Source organism: Eurosta solidaginis, chromosome 5 (genome assembly GCF_040869045.1).
Source record: "Eurosta solidaginis isolate ZX-2024a chromosome 5, ASM4086904v1, whole genome shotgun sequence".
NCBI lineage: Eukaryota > Metazoa > Arthropoda > Insecta > Diptera > Tephritidae > Eurosta > Eurosta solidaginis.
The window spans coordinates 2152328-2166970 of NC_090323.1; the positions used below are offsets into that span (position 1 = coordinate 2152328).

A 14643-nucleotide genomic window follows, 5' to 3' on the forward strand; every position below is an offset into this window, starting at 1 on the left:
GGGATGCAACAATGTTGAAACTAAATACAAAGTTGAGAGAAATACGAAGGCGCATATCCGGTTAACTTTTGTGAAACTTGAATACAGATTTCATATGCTTTGGGAATTAGTTTTGGTACGCAGAATACCGAGAATGAGCTGCAGGTAAATTCTTCATTTCTGATCGACCTAGTGCGGGCCTGTTCGATCTATGGCAACCAATGTCGTAATTCAAACGTATTACTTTTTGGGCAAACATTTGGTTTCTTAAGGGTTTCCGCGTTTTTCATTACGCTGTCAATACGGCCCAATATCTCCAAGCTTAAAGGAGTAAATGAAGGGAAATATATAGAAAATTAGCTATTTCTTACTTAAATTTTGTATGTTTTTTTCTAGTGCTCTGGCTACGCCGCTATATGCGTTTGCTCTTACCGTTCTCTTGGAATAATTTGTATTGCTCTCTTTGTATTAGTATTGAGCGGTATATAAATTCGATGTGGTCAATTGACTCATGTGCCATGTGAGGTCACGAGAAAGTCTTATTTTTTCTTACTTTTTATTGGCGGGAATTGCATCAGCAAAATTTTATACTATCAGAAGAGGAATTTTGCTGTAGAAGCTGAAAGAAATTTAAACAAAATTAAATTCGATAGAAACTCGACTATTCTCCAACATATTTTTCTTTGCATGGTTGTGTGTATGTATATATGTATGTGATAACACTGGATCACAAATTAAAATTTTTTTTCTGCACCAGAGACGCCATTATGAAATTCCTATGTAAAATCATCCCATGATTTCGAAAATCAAGGTTATTTTTAATTCTATGGTAACGTTTTTGAGATATTTACGAATAACGTTTTTTTCCAAAAAAAAAAAAAAAATTAGGTTCACTTAATCATATATATCTCTCTCTGCTAGGCCCTGCAGATTCAGAGATAACGAACAATCATTACGGATTTTTTCCATTTTTTTTGTAAAAATATAAAAAAATGTGTACTTTGCGAGGAAGGATCTCGAAAACTTTTTAATTTTTTGCAGATTTGTTTTTTTCTCTCAAAGGTCTGTTTTATTACAAAAAAAAAGAGCTTTCATTCAACAAAATCGATGGACTAATACGCAAGTTATAAGCATTCAAGTAAATATATCCATTTAATATTTAATTATCCAACTGGTACATATGTGTTAGTATTCGTATATCAGTTAGTTACCGAATATTTTATAACCTTTTAAAAGCTTCACACAGTTTTGGAATTGCTCAATTCGTTCCTGAGATATATATGATTAAGTGGACCCAATTTTTTTTTTTTTTTTGAAAAAACCGTTATTCGTAAATATCTCAAAAACGTTATCATGGAATTGAAAATAACATTGATTTTCGAAATCAGGGGGTGAGATTACATAGGAATTTCATAATGGCGATTCTGGTGCATTTTGGCTGAAAACCAGTGTAACCAAACACAATTACATTCCGAAGTTGCCGGCAAATTATTTAATTTACCTTAATACTAAGAGAAGAAAGCTTTGTTTTTGCAATGTAAGAAGCCTAATCACAGGCGAACAAAAAGTTTTCCAATAAGATTACACTGTGTAACAATTATTAAAATCCTCAAAATAACATTTATATATTTTTGGGCAAATTTCATTACCATTCCCATTTTTAAATTTAAATACAAAATAGTTTGCTTTTCTTTACAATAAATGAAAATAGAGGTAAAGTACGTATCAGAGAGATATATTTTGTTTAGGGCAGATAGTAAAATTTTATGAAGAGAAATTTTTACTTCTCAACACCCCTCGAAAAATGTTCTTTTTAAACCTTTCCTAGAAAGGATAAGTCATCAATTCCCATGATATATGGAAAAGAATATTAAAGGCTAAGTTTAACAAAGGTTGCTGCATATTTTTTAATTTTTTATTAAGTATTCTTTGAACTAATATTTGGTCTGAGTACAATATTTTAAGTCTCAATCGACTTCAAAAATATAATTGTTTTGTACTTTTTCAAAAAACGTCCAAAGGACCCTTTTGTACGGGAAATAAAAAGTTAAAATAGTCCACAATCCAAATGGCCACAGCAAAAATATATTTTAGCATACAATGGAAAAAGATTTACTGTATGGCTCTGGATCTTGCATCAAAATTACTGTTGAAGAGTGTTATAATAGCTTTCTTGGAGCTTTCTGTTAAAATTGTTATGCTAAAGCACTTTTGATAATTGCGTTTTTGCCGCTATGCGTACATTCAATGATAGATACCCTATGAATGAAATAACCAGAATGAGTCGGAGGACAGAAAAAAAAGCATTTCTTGAATAAAAGGTTTAAGAAAAACATTTGAGAAAAATGTAGATAACGTAACCTATTTTGGCTTTCTTTATTACTGGACGAAAAAATTCGTTTGAAAAGTTAACAGAAATAACCAAAATAAATTCTTTAAAAAATTTCTGATAACTTTAAAAGTTGGCAAGATTTCACAGAACTTTTTAAGCATGCAGTTTTTTAAGGGACTAAAAATACATGTAAGGGGCGATAACCTGCGAAGAGATTTTAGGCCGTACTTCTCTTCCAATTTGCGTCCTGCTTCTCTTAATTTTTTCTACAAATTGGCGGGACAGGACCTACTTGTTTTATGCTGACTCCGAACGGCAGATGAATTTTCACTGAAAGCTTTTCATGGCAGAAATACACTCGGAGTGCTTGACAACTACTGCCGAGGCATGACCCCGCTTAGAAAAATTTTCATCTAATTGAAAATAACTTGTTTCTAAAATTTTGATGCTGCTTTGCTCGGGGGGTGAACCCAGGATCTTCGGAGTGCACGATACCATAACACCACGGCGGTCCCTAGATTTTTTGTTTACTTCATCGGAGCTAAAAAAATTCGAAACAATGTAAAACTAGCGAATTTCTAATTTTCTCTGTGTTTTTTTTCTGTCTTATTTCCAATGTTGACTGGAATGCCCAACTATGAAAACGTTAATAAAAGCCGCATATGGACAGATAGGTCGAAAACTTTTTTATTGAACTGGCCCTGAGTAAATACTTTAATAGCAAAATATAATTCACATATATTAAAGATCAAATAGATAAGTTGTATAGGAAAGTCCGATGTCGATGCTTCCATTCCTATTTCAAATCTTCAAGAAGTAAATATTTGAACCAAGAGGCCTTTTTTCAACTTTTTTATAGTGATAGGCTCTACTATGGAACTACGGAAAGCGTTATGAACTTTCTCAGTCGCGGGTGGATCTGAAATAGTGGCAGCCTTTGATTAATTAATTTAAATTTATGTTGTTTAGTCAGCTAATGTTACAAGTGTGGCCATCGGACGATTAGCACCTGTGTGGAGTAATTAGTAAAAACTGTTGTGCGCAACTGTCGCTGTACGTAACTGTATATAATTTTTGTGCAGGCTTAATTACTCGAAGATTTGCTCACCCCAGTTAAAAAATTACAGCGTTACAAATTCATGTCGGTTTGTTAGTCTTATCAAGAGTTTAGACCACTTTTATTTTGTTGAATGTTCGTTTTAGTTTTAATTTGTTTAGATGTCAGAGTGAACTCATTCAAAAAAAAAAAACATTTGGTAACCCTATTGCAGCTAAAGCGCAGGTCTCCTCTAACAGGATTCAAGAGAGCACCAACGCAAGTCTACAAATTTCCCAAACGCACACTACGAAAGCTCATCATCATCAAAGCTTTCGACAGCTATCAGGCGGTAAGTTGAAGATTTAAAATGAGAAGACGCAACTCAGCACGAACTCAGTTGCGAGCGAAGACTCGCTGTTAAAGGATGTGTTAATAATAATAGGGAATGCGTCGCGTCGGTAATTTACTGAATAGTAAAGTTTAAGATTTTTGTTTGAATGTGACTGCTGATAATAGTCCTCTTAAATGTTTTTGCTGCGTGTGTGCGTTCCGGGGGCGAGAGTGCAATTAATAGCAAATAGAATAATAAAGAAGTAAATGTGCGAGTTTCCAACAAAGGAGCAAATTTAATGAAAAGTGTGCAAATTATTGCAACAACAAAAAGGCGTCAAGGGACTTCCGGGAAAACACGAGCTAGTGGAAATAAAGAAAATGAATATAGACGCATTTGTTGTTGGCTTTTAGTTTATTGTGTGCTTGAAGGCAGATAAAAAATACATATAGATTGGGATACCAATACATGCAAATAATAAGCATTTTTATAAAAAAAAGTAAACTCATACAATTAAAACTTGTACTTGTAGTGGTGTGTTTGAATGAAGTGTTAAAGTAATTGCTTAAGAAATATGCCGAAAGTGAAGGAGTAACGAAAAGATGCGCAGGCGCTGTGTAAAGCCATGCCCGCTGCATTAATTTATGATGACAAAATAATAATAATAATGATATGAGAAAAAGGAATTAAAGGAAAGAATACGATTTAATTAAAACTAACAAAACACCAAAGATCATGTGTGTATTGAGGTGAATTGTTTGCAATTGTACGTTGCTGTAGCATATAACTAGGCGCTCAAGGAGCAGATAATTCAGTAAAGAAAGGAGGTGGCGCTGGAGCAGGTTGTAAACAACGAATACCTAATGAATAAAACGTAAGTCTACTTAGTGCAATCGAGCATTTTTTAAAAAGTTCTTTTGGTAATTGTGCAGTTTAGGGGCCCCACCCTAAAATTGGGCCTTTTTTTGAGTGAGGTATCAATAGATGCGTATTCACGTCTAGATCAAGAATCCGAAAGCGGAAGTTAACTTTTTTTTACCAGTTCAAAAGATATTAACGAAAAACCGAAAAAAGACCGTCGAGTACTTCCGAAACCGGGGGTGCGATCCATAGTATTTTTGCGCAGAACACCCGGTGGCTACCGCCCCGGTGATGCACAATTTTTTTTGTGGGTACCAACACAACAACAACCACATGAAAATCGCCAACTTCAGCTGAAATGCGAGGAAAAGAATGACAGTCCCTTGTGAACTACATATATGCAAAAGAACTAGTCTAGGATGCAGGTTTCTATATTTAAGGAACAGAGCGTCGCGGCTTGCACTTACGATTTGTCGAAAAATTTCATTTTGCTATTACTACAATATTTAATTAACTTCAGACATACCGCCGACAGCCCTTTTCGTGAATATTTTAGTTGCCATGTTTTGTTTGTTATTTTTTACCTTAAATATTTTTAAGTGTATTATTGTATCCTCCTTCAGAATATGTTTGAGGTCTATTCGCCACCATCAGTCATCATTTCAGAAATTCCGTTGTTCTATCAAAGCTGTTCGCAAACTCTCCAAAGAGTGTGTGATATTCTATACAATGTGGGTGGTAATCATGGCATTGCCGTTAATTGAGAAAAACTCTCCGTAGAGAGTTGCTAGTGGTCCGTTCTCAGTTAATAAACAACCGTTGAAGTTATATTTTAATTTCATGCTTGGCGTTGCCAGATGAATATTTGAATTGTATTTAGAGGACACTCGCATGCCCTCTTTGATGGTCCAAAGGTGTGCACCTTATAATGCTGGCAAGATATAATTCAGAAAAATGTCTGTGGTAACGGAATATACAGGGGTGTGTTAAAATTTAAGCAGTTTTTAAATTGATTTTAGGCCGTGTTCATTTTTTGTCGGAATTTTCCGTCTGCGTTCAGGATTATGAATGATCGGAACTTGCTCACGTCTGGATTATCTTCGTTCGAAATTATTTATTTCAGGGTGGGGTAAGCCCGTATTATGCTATGATTCCGCGCTGTGAGTACAAGTGCAGGGGTGTGTAAGGACAATTTTAAACGAAAGTTTGAGCTTAGAATATGAGCGAGAGTCGCTGCATGAAGAACTTAATTCCTGCTTGTCGAATCTCAGTTTCTGCGCTCACTTGACATGTATATGAAAGGCGAGTAGTTTCCTTTGAGAGCACCGCTGATGAGAAAAAAGACTAGACTTGGGAAAAATTGTAATAATATTTATTCTGCTAAAAGTAGTCAGTTAATTTTATGTCAAATATCTTGCGGGCAAACTGAACATTTGCATAGGTTAAGGGGCACCTTTAATTACTTTAGAAATTTGTTCTGCTTCTAGGCGCACCTGAGATAACGAGCTTTTTATAAGCTTTGCTGGTTGCGATTTGTGGGCCCCGATGGCTGAAGTCGATACGGTGCCAGGTTAAACAACAGTTGTTACATAATCCTACACCGTCCGTACGGCCCAACGGCTCGCTGGCTAGGTCAGGTAATGCGTATGGACAAAGGCGGTCCGACCAAGAAAATATTCCCATAGACGCCTGCATTGGAAGCAGAGAAAATGGGAAATCTGCACTGAGTCGTGTCTGGCCTTATAAGAAAAAGTTTCATTAGGAGAACTTACTTAAACTCAAATGCTTTGAGATCAACTTGTCAGCTGGCTCAGTAAGGCATTGTATATTGCTTAATTCTCATAATTCTTAATTAGATCCACAAAAGTATAGCTTACAGAAAGGCACACTGCTTACATCTTTTTGGGCGTTGCACACTCTTCTTTAAGTTTTTTTAAAAGTCTGAGTTTGGATCCCAAAGCCTTGTGATTAAGGTGTAGTTATGACCTGTAGACGACCGCCGTGGTGTGGTGGTAGCGTGCTCCGCCTACCACACCGCAGATCTTGGGTTCAATTCCTGAGCAAACGTACATCAACATTCAGAAACAAGTTTTTTAAGTTAGAAAACAATTTTTCTATGCGGTATCGCCCCTCGGCAGTAATTTGGCAAACACTCCCAGTATATTTCTGCCATAAAAAGCTTCTCATGAAAACTTATTTGCCTTGCAGATACCGTTTGGGGTCGTCGTAAAACATGTAGGTCCTGACCCGCCAATTTGTAGGAAAATTTAAATGGAGCACAACACAAATTAAAAGAGAAGCTCGGCCTGAATTTCCTCGTAGGTACATCGCACTTCAAATACGTAACCTGAAACGTAATTTTACATTGTGATTTTTGAACGTCAAGGCATATTGTAGCTTTGATGTTGTAATATATTCTTTCTTATGTATTTATAACCTCGGTAAAGGAATTTGGGAAGATTTAATAAATTAATTTACATAATTCGTACGCCCGGCCATCAATATGCAATTACTTATATGCTACAAAGCCTTTTTAAATTTTCGAAAACAGATGGCAACGCTTTTGCGTTAATGTAAAATCTATCACTCGCGTCCTATGTCCATACACGCACACCAACAATTCGCATACAAACGGTATAAATCGCACATACGCACACAAGCGCAAAGCAGCTGACGAGCTTTTCATTCATTCATATTTGGTTGCTGGTGTTGTTGTTGTTGCTGTATCTACACTGCGTAATTTAGCGTGAAATCCCGTGGCGCCGCTCCTGATGTGTCTACAACTACGTTGTTGTCTACAAATTCTGCTAGCCACTAATAACTACAACAACAAAAGCAACAACATAAGCATCTACATAATGCGGCAAACGGCTTAAACAAAACAAACCCCATACATTCCTCGTTTACTCATGCGAGCCACCTTTGCTTCACATCTCCACTTTGTGCCCTACTCATATCTGCACATTTATGCTCGTAAGTTATTTGCTTTTACTTCTCGTGTGCTTCATACTACTCCGTTTGCTGTCTTCACTAGCATTGCATTGCCTCTTTCTTTCTTTCCTTGAGTTGTCTACATTACACTTAAATATATACATAAGCACATAGATTAAAAGTATGTAATCGCAAAATTTTACAAGCCGGCTGCCAGCCCTCATGACTTTTTATTGGGCGCCTCCCTCTTTCGCTCCCCATTACAGCAAAAATCAGGCTTTGTTTTTTTGCAAGATATAGCTTCTACCTCAGTTGCAGGCAAGCTGTCAGGAAACGCTTTGGTTGCAGCTGTGTCTGAATGCTACCAAGCTGGCTGGTGAGTTGCCTTTGTCCTCGTCGTCGGCGCTGCGTTCGTTGACATTTTCTTTCGCCTTTACGCTTCGATATCCTTTTTCATTCTTCATAATGTCTGCTGGTTATTTTGTCTCGGCGTTTGTTACTGCACTTGTCTGTTTGTCAGTATGTGGTGTGGGAGGCGGGAAATGAGAGACTTGCAATTTTCCATGCAATAACCGGTTAGTGATTGTTTTGAGGCGTTGGAGCTATTGGTTAGGGTTTGAATTGCGTTGTGTTAGTGCAAAAATGTGGCCAAGGTTTACTAGAATTGTCAAATCGTTATATTATAGCGTTGTTATTGGTGTTCTTTTTCTGTTGGCCTTGAGCGTTGTTTAGATATCAATTACTCAGACAATGTGCGTTGATTGCTATACATCGGCAATGAATGATATAAATTCTTTTTTTGTTCAGTTCATTTTTATCGGAAAGCGAGCAGAAATGATGTCAGGGTGCCAGGAGCTATTTTGCTAAAACGACAAGCCCGGACAAAAGCTTAGGACTTGAAATGTAAATAAGTTGAAATTACTTGACGATAACAACATCACTCTTCTTGCTCCGATAGAGAGGCAAGTGTAACTTCATTCACCATTAATTGGCGCTCAGTCGTCTGGGCGACTTGGCTGTTTCGCGATATTCGGAGCACCAAGGGACGTAAAATCTTCTTCCATATGCCTCGCCCAATTCAGTGGAGGTCTCTCGCTTCCCCGATTAAAATATTTACTTGGCCAAAGCGTCTTCGTCCTTTTTAGCTACAGGCATGTCAAAAGACCGCGCTCAGTACTGGCATGACACGTCGTCTTACGTCGTTAGAACATCAACTTCACAGCAAGACGGGAGTATTGCTGAAGAAACCATTTCTGTTAAATGCTCAAAAACTTGGACAACCTTAAATGAAAGGTGAATGATGATCTCTGGGAGGCAGACATAAGAGGTATGCTTGGAGAGATGCGACATTCAGAAAACCCTCAGCCTTATTCACAAAGATTTGGCTAAGTCTTATGCCGATAAGCGGGGGTTCGCCCGTTATCAACGTCTAATTTCCGAAACTGGCAGTAGAAATAGATGCGTGTCATTCTGTCACAACTTCGATCCTGATATTATAGTAGGCTAAACTCTTACTTATTCTGAATCTACTCCAACAAACGCAATGTATGTCCCGCATATAATGTGTTCCCACATGACACCTGCCATTTTTTTAACTAACACACCTCTTACGTTTATGCTTCTTTGCTCCAACGCTGTTTAAAATGCCAGTTTCCTTGAACTTTAATTGCGGGATGACAATTTGTGAGCGATCACCCTCATTGGCTGGGGCGAAGCACTGGTACGAGAAGAAGCAGAAGACGTGACAGCTGATGCGTGGTTCTCTGTATACTTTTTTCCTAAGTCGTTGTATTCTTTTAGGCGCAAGTGAAATTACACTGCGCATCGTATTGTTGTAACTAAACGATTTCCTAAAATTTTAATGTTTCGATGAAAACTGGGTTATGACATTGGCCTGTAGCTGTGTAGCTATAGCTGTAGCAAAATTCAAGTCAGAGGGTTCAACTCGCCTCTTTCGATAACCATGTCTTACCGGTGGAATATTCCTAAGACACTATCCCCTATTCGTACATATGTAGGTTAGCTTGAACTGGCCGGTCCATGAAGACCTCACATTGCCTGAATGAGTCCGTAGTGTTACCAGAAGTTTGTTTTAACGACCAAACTGAAAAACCCTATCAAAAACCAGAACCTATGTTATAAAATAACTCCGTCCTCTTGGCAAATACTAGAAGCGTCCTAGGAGTTAAGCCACTTGCTGCTTCTAGATCTGACAGCTGCATCACTCCTAATAGCTGGAATCTTAACATAGGAAGCGCAGAACGTGCTCGATCGTTTCCCCCTCCAACCCGCACTTCCTACATCTGCTATCACTGACCAAGCCTAATTTAAAGTCATGTGACGCCAGAAGGCAGTGTCCAGTCAAAATACCCGTAATGAGTCTACAGTCCTCTCTTTTTAATGATAGAAGCAACTCTTTTAGTCTAAGGTTGTAAGACCTACACGTAATCTTCGACACTTTACAGCCTAGCGCTTCAACCCACGCCTTTCCCGCTTGGTCGATCATGTGCACCTCTCGCCTTCGCTTTATCTCGCCCAGTCTAATTGGGACGTCTACGGAGCAAGCTTCAAGGGATGCGCCCTTTTTAGTTAGTTCACCCGTTTTATCATTCCCATATGTAGCTTTATGCTTAATTTTTAATTTTATTATTTTCAAACAGCTTAAAGAATTCTGCAGAGCTTTAAAATTAGGCTTAACCAAAAATATATAACGCTTGACATAAATCACCAAACAAAGGATTCACATCCGAATTAATGTGGCGCAGTTTACTTTCTATTATTTAGCGCCTGAAAGTATGCCATAATTTTTTCACAAAACAATTATTCATAAAATACCCGTTTTTGCATTACTTTTGCATTTTTTCGAGTTATAAAGTACCTCCTCCAAAAAAAAAAATTACTCACCAAAAGCCAGCTAAGTGCCCAAATAAAGAAGGAAATGTAATTGGCAGCTGAGTAAGTACTAAATCAAAACTAAATACGAAGCGCAATGATGCAGCTGCTAAACAGAGTACAGCACAGTCAAGAATGAAGACTTTCATACTTTAAATAAACTAAATGGATACATTATTTTGCCGTATATATTCTTACACATTTCCAAATGAAAGTACACTGCAACGCAGTGATGCTGAAACTCTGTCCAAAAAACATTGAAAATAATCATGAGCAAAAACTAAAATTATAATAAGAGCAATGAAACCGTAAGAGATTGGTCAACGGTAGTGAGGACGAGCAAAAAAAAAATTTTTTTTTGAAGTATTACAAAAATGTAACAGTAGAAAATAATAACTGAGACTTAGCATTGAGGGCGCACAGCTGGCTGGTGTTCGAATCCCGCAGATAAGCTAGGGGCAAGGGCTGCGTATAGCAGCATGAAAACAATTTTAGTGCGAATACGAGTAATTGGAGTTAGTCCTTTACGCTACGATGGGTTAAATATTCTCTATATTCGCGTGATGAAATATTTAGACTGTAATTGTAATAGTAGTTGAAGCAGTTTTGTGAGAGAGGCGCAGTGCGGTAGAATGCAAGTCATAAGGGTAATTATGAAAGGATTACAAACTTAAATAATCCGACTCGCAAACGACACATGGAGAGACAGGGTGACAGATGGACTATGACGTGCACAATGATTGCTGCTTTTCTGTATACAAACTACATATATGTATATGTAAATATTTTTATATAAGCGTATATGTATATGTATATATTTATCTGCTGACCTATGACATAACAAACTATGTAGTAATGTTGCTGCTTATTTGAAATATTATTCGTAGTTTAGTTGTTGTCATCGCACTGACATGCGGTGCGGAGTGTGTGAAGGTGTAAGAATGAATGCAGGCTAAGCAAACGGACAAATAAGCGGAAATAGTTTGCAACAATAGGAAATCAGCAGAGAAATAGCTGAGTTGCAAATTTGTTTCATCTCAGATAGTAGAAAAATTGCTTAATTTTCATTTGTATTCTGTATTTGGGTGTGTGCGTGAGCATTAGTCTACGTTGTTCTTGCTGTTCTTTTCAATTCCCTTACATAAATAATGCTTTGTCCAATACTTTGCTAAAATTGTTTTATTTCGTTAACTTGGATTTGCAATAAATTCTAATTTATTGCTCGCAAATTAATGCTGAGCTGTCACTGTGTGTGTGTATGTAACTGTGGCTTTGGGTGTTTGTATTTATGCTTTAATGCCAAATTAAACTTCCTTAACCCTAACGCCATAGTCGTAACCATACCCATATCCATATCCATCTGCAATGTGATCGATTAATGGTGCCTTAACCTAAAAATCGTGAAAATTTCATAAAAATGAAGGAAACGCAAAAAATTACAAACATATTCCACAAAAAATAAGTCTCTTAGTCAAAATGTATCCAAACCAATAAACAAAATATACAAAAATTTATTAAATTCACCAACTCAGATATTTTTAGGTTATGGATATGGCGAGAAACCAAAAACCAATTGGTTGGCTAAGGTATGGTTATGGCGTTAGCGTTATGGTGTGGCACCATTAATCCATTACATTGATTTCCATAAGGCAGGTTCGATCAGCTGTTTTATCTGGTTATGGCTTTATGGTTTTATGGTTATAAGTCACCAATAATTAGCCCTTTAAGCGAGCATTAAGTTTATATGCATTCACTAGAATGTAATGGAACGCAAAGAATGAGTTTTATGAAATGTAATGGAATTTGATGAAATGCGTGCAGAGTAATTGCTTATTTATGTTCTAATTGTGCACAGATTTAAGCAGGATTTTAATGATTAGTTATTTGTGCTGGCATTATTTAAGCGCTTTAATTGAGGCGTTTAGTTTTGAGATGTTGGAGGTCCGTGTTGAATAGTGTTGACAAGTTTACGGACAAAATTAAATTTGTAACTTCTTCTAGGAATCTTTTTATGGATGTGTAGAGTTCGAGTTTAGACGAGTTACATGGCATCAAAACGGCTTTAAATAGCTACTTGAGCGACCAGGGTCGCAGAATTTCACCTACCCGACAATCGAAAAACGATGATAATTCTTACACTTTCACCTCGTTTACTCGAATAAACAAATGCTTAATCAGTAAGTTACTTAGTTAATCAAAATTTTGAGCGTAATATAACCAAAATTTGTTCATTTTGTTCACACCCCCGTAAGTAAAGTTTTCCATAAAAAGTAATTGTACTGTTAAACAAAAAGCAGATCAAATAATTTACTTTATAATTAATCAAAACAAAAAAAAAAAACATGATAAAAACACTTAAAAGTTATAATCTTTTCTCTTCTGGTCGTCCATGATTTATTTTTTGAAGTTTTTGCGCAATTTAATATTTAAAAATCAATCACCAAACAAAGGTAAATAAAAAAATAACCAAAATAAAATATTAAAAATTGTTTTTGTCTGAGAAAAAAATATATTTATATGTATGTGTGCAATTGAGAAATGTGAAAATTGTTTCATTGCGGAAAAATGTTGAAAACTGTTTTACCCCTCCCAGGCGAATTCATTACCAGGTGTAGTTATCCTAACAGCTATTGCTTATTCTTGAATATTTTCCATACAACGCCTTTCACAACAAAATGTCAGTTACTCGAATTCAATGAAAATCTTCTTTTGACTTGAATTCTTCTGCACAGCGAATCGGTCAAATTCGCCTTTCCATCACCTTGTATGAATGAGCATTTTACCACACTTCGAAAAACCTTTTTTTTTAATTGAAAACACTTTTTCCTAAATTTTTGATGTTGCTTTGCTCGGGGCGTGAACACTACCATCACAGCAAGGCGACCCACAGTGCCATTTTTGTATGATTTAGAAGCGAAAAATTAATAACTCACTGAAAAATGAATATATTTCATTCAAACCAAGTGTTTGTATTCCTTACCCACCTTCAGTGAGGATAGGCGAAGGGGGAGGGGGTTTGGGGGTTCGAAAAATTTTTGAATTTACATACATTTTCTTATAGCCTTATCTTGTTCTTTTGTTACAATTGAACATACCCATATTTAAATTTCTTATCTTCTTCAAACCATGAAGCAAACTTTCCAAGAAAATTAACTTTGGTGTAATTAACTCGAATCCATCTCATACGAAACTTTGATAAAAAAATTCGAACTTTACTGCAGCAATCATCATACAATCCCTCGTCTCTGTTTACTCCCTCCCTAAAACAGTACACACGTGGTCTAAAACGACTTTATCCTTTTGCTTTTGGCCACGTTCTGCAACCCACACCTCATACAACTCCCTCTTTGTGATCGTCATTATATCAAAAGAGGGACCTAGGGGTATGAAGAATCATTTGAGTTATATGCAATAATATTTGTTGTGGTAGAGCGTGGTTCAAACTTTTGGCAGGCTTTTCTTTTCACGGTTTTATATATTTTCAGCACAAAAATAACACACATTAAAAATGTCATAATTTCGTAAAAAATACTTAACCAAAAAACTTTTGAAAACTTGCAAAATAATATAATTACATGTAGGTTTTAAATAACCAAAAAATAGTTTAGCTCTTGTTTCACCACAAAATTTTATTTAATTTTAAACCACGCGTTATTTCACTTCTGTAAATTGTACTATTTAGCGTGTCATCAACAACTCACAGTTTGACAGCAGATTATTCAATGCAGAACAATAATTATGAGAAATGATAATTACCGTTATATACTGTGGACATTTTAAAAACAAACTGCATTCAAATTTCAAAAAAAAAAAAAAAATTACTTATAAATTTTTACTTTTTCGCGTCTAGACCAAGCAAAAATGCCACTGTGCGGCCGTCTTTGATAACATAATATATCAATAAAATAATTAAACAAAATTTTTAAGTTAAATGGTTTTATTCAAAACAATGCTTACACGAAGTAATAATAATACTAAAAGCTAGAAAATAGTAAGGTAGGTCCTAGGTACTAGTAACCACACTTCTCATTAATCTACGGCGTTGACCAGACAATTAAATAAAAGCGTTGGACGCGTCAAATTTCTATTGATAGTCATATGTAAGACCAACTGAACCTTAATAAGGTTAATCCACGCCTCACAATTAACTCTGTGAAGTTGGCACCTACATGTGTGAGTAATAAAAAAAAACAAAATCTCATTCGTTTGTTCATGTTTGTCCAGGAAAAATTTTCGTTTGTCCACCTTTTGTTAAAAAGTTATAACAAAAATATTTCG

At 36.2% G+C, this 14643-nt stretch overlaps 1 protein-coding gene across 2 annotated transcripts in view; it reads left to right on the forward strand.

Moving 5' to 3' along the window:
* The first annotated feature begins 3766 nt into the window (after positions 1–3766).
* Syn1 (Syntrophin-like 1) overlaps positions 3767–14643 on the forward strand; it is a 352920-nt gene continuing 342043 nt past the window's right edge. For both annotated transcript variants that reach the window (XM_067757556.1, XM_067757557.1), the window contains exon 1: positions 3767–4555. The gene's annotated coding sequence lies outside the window, so the exon portion shown is untranslated. The remainder of the gene's footprint in view (positions 4556–14643) is intronic.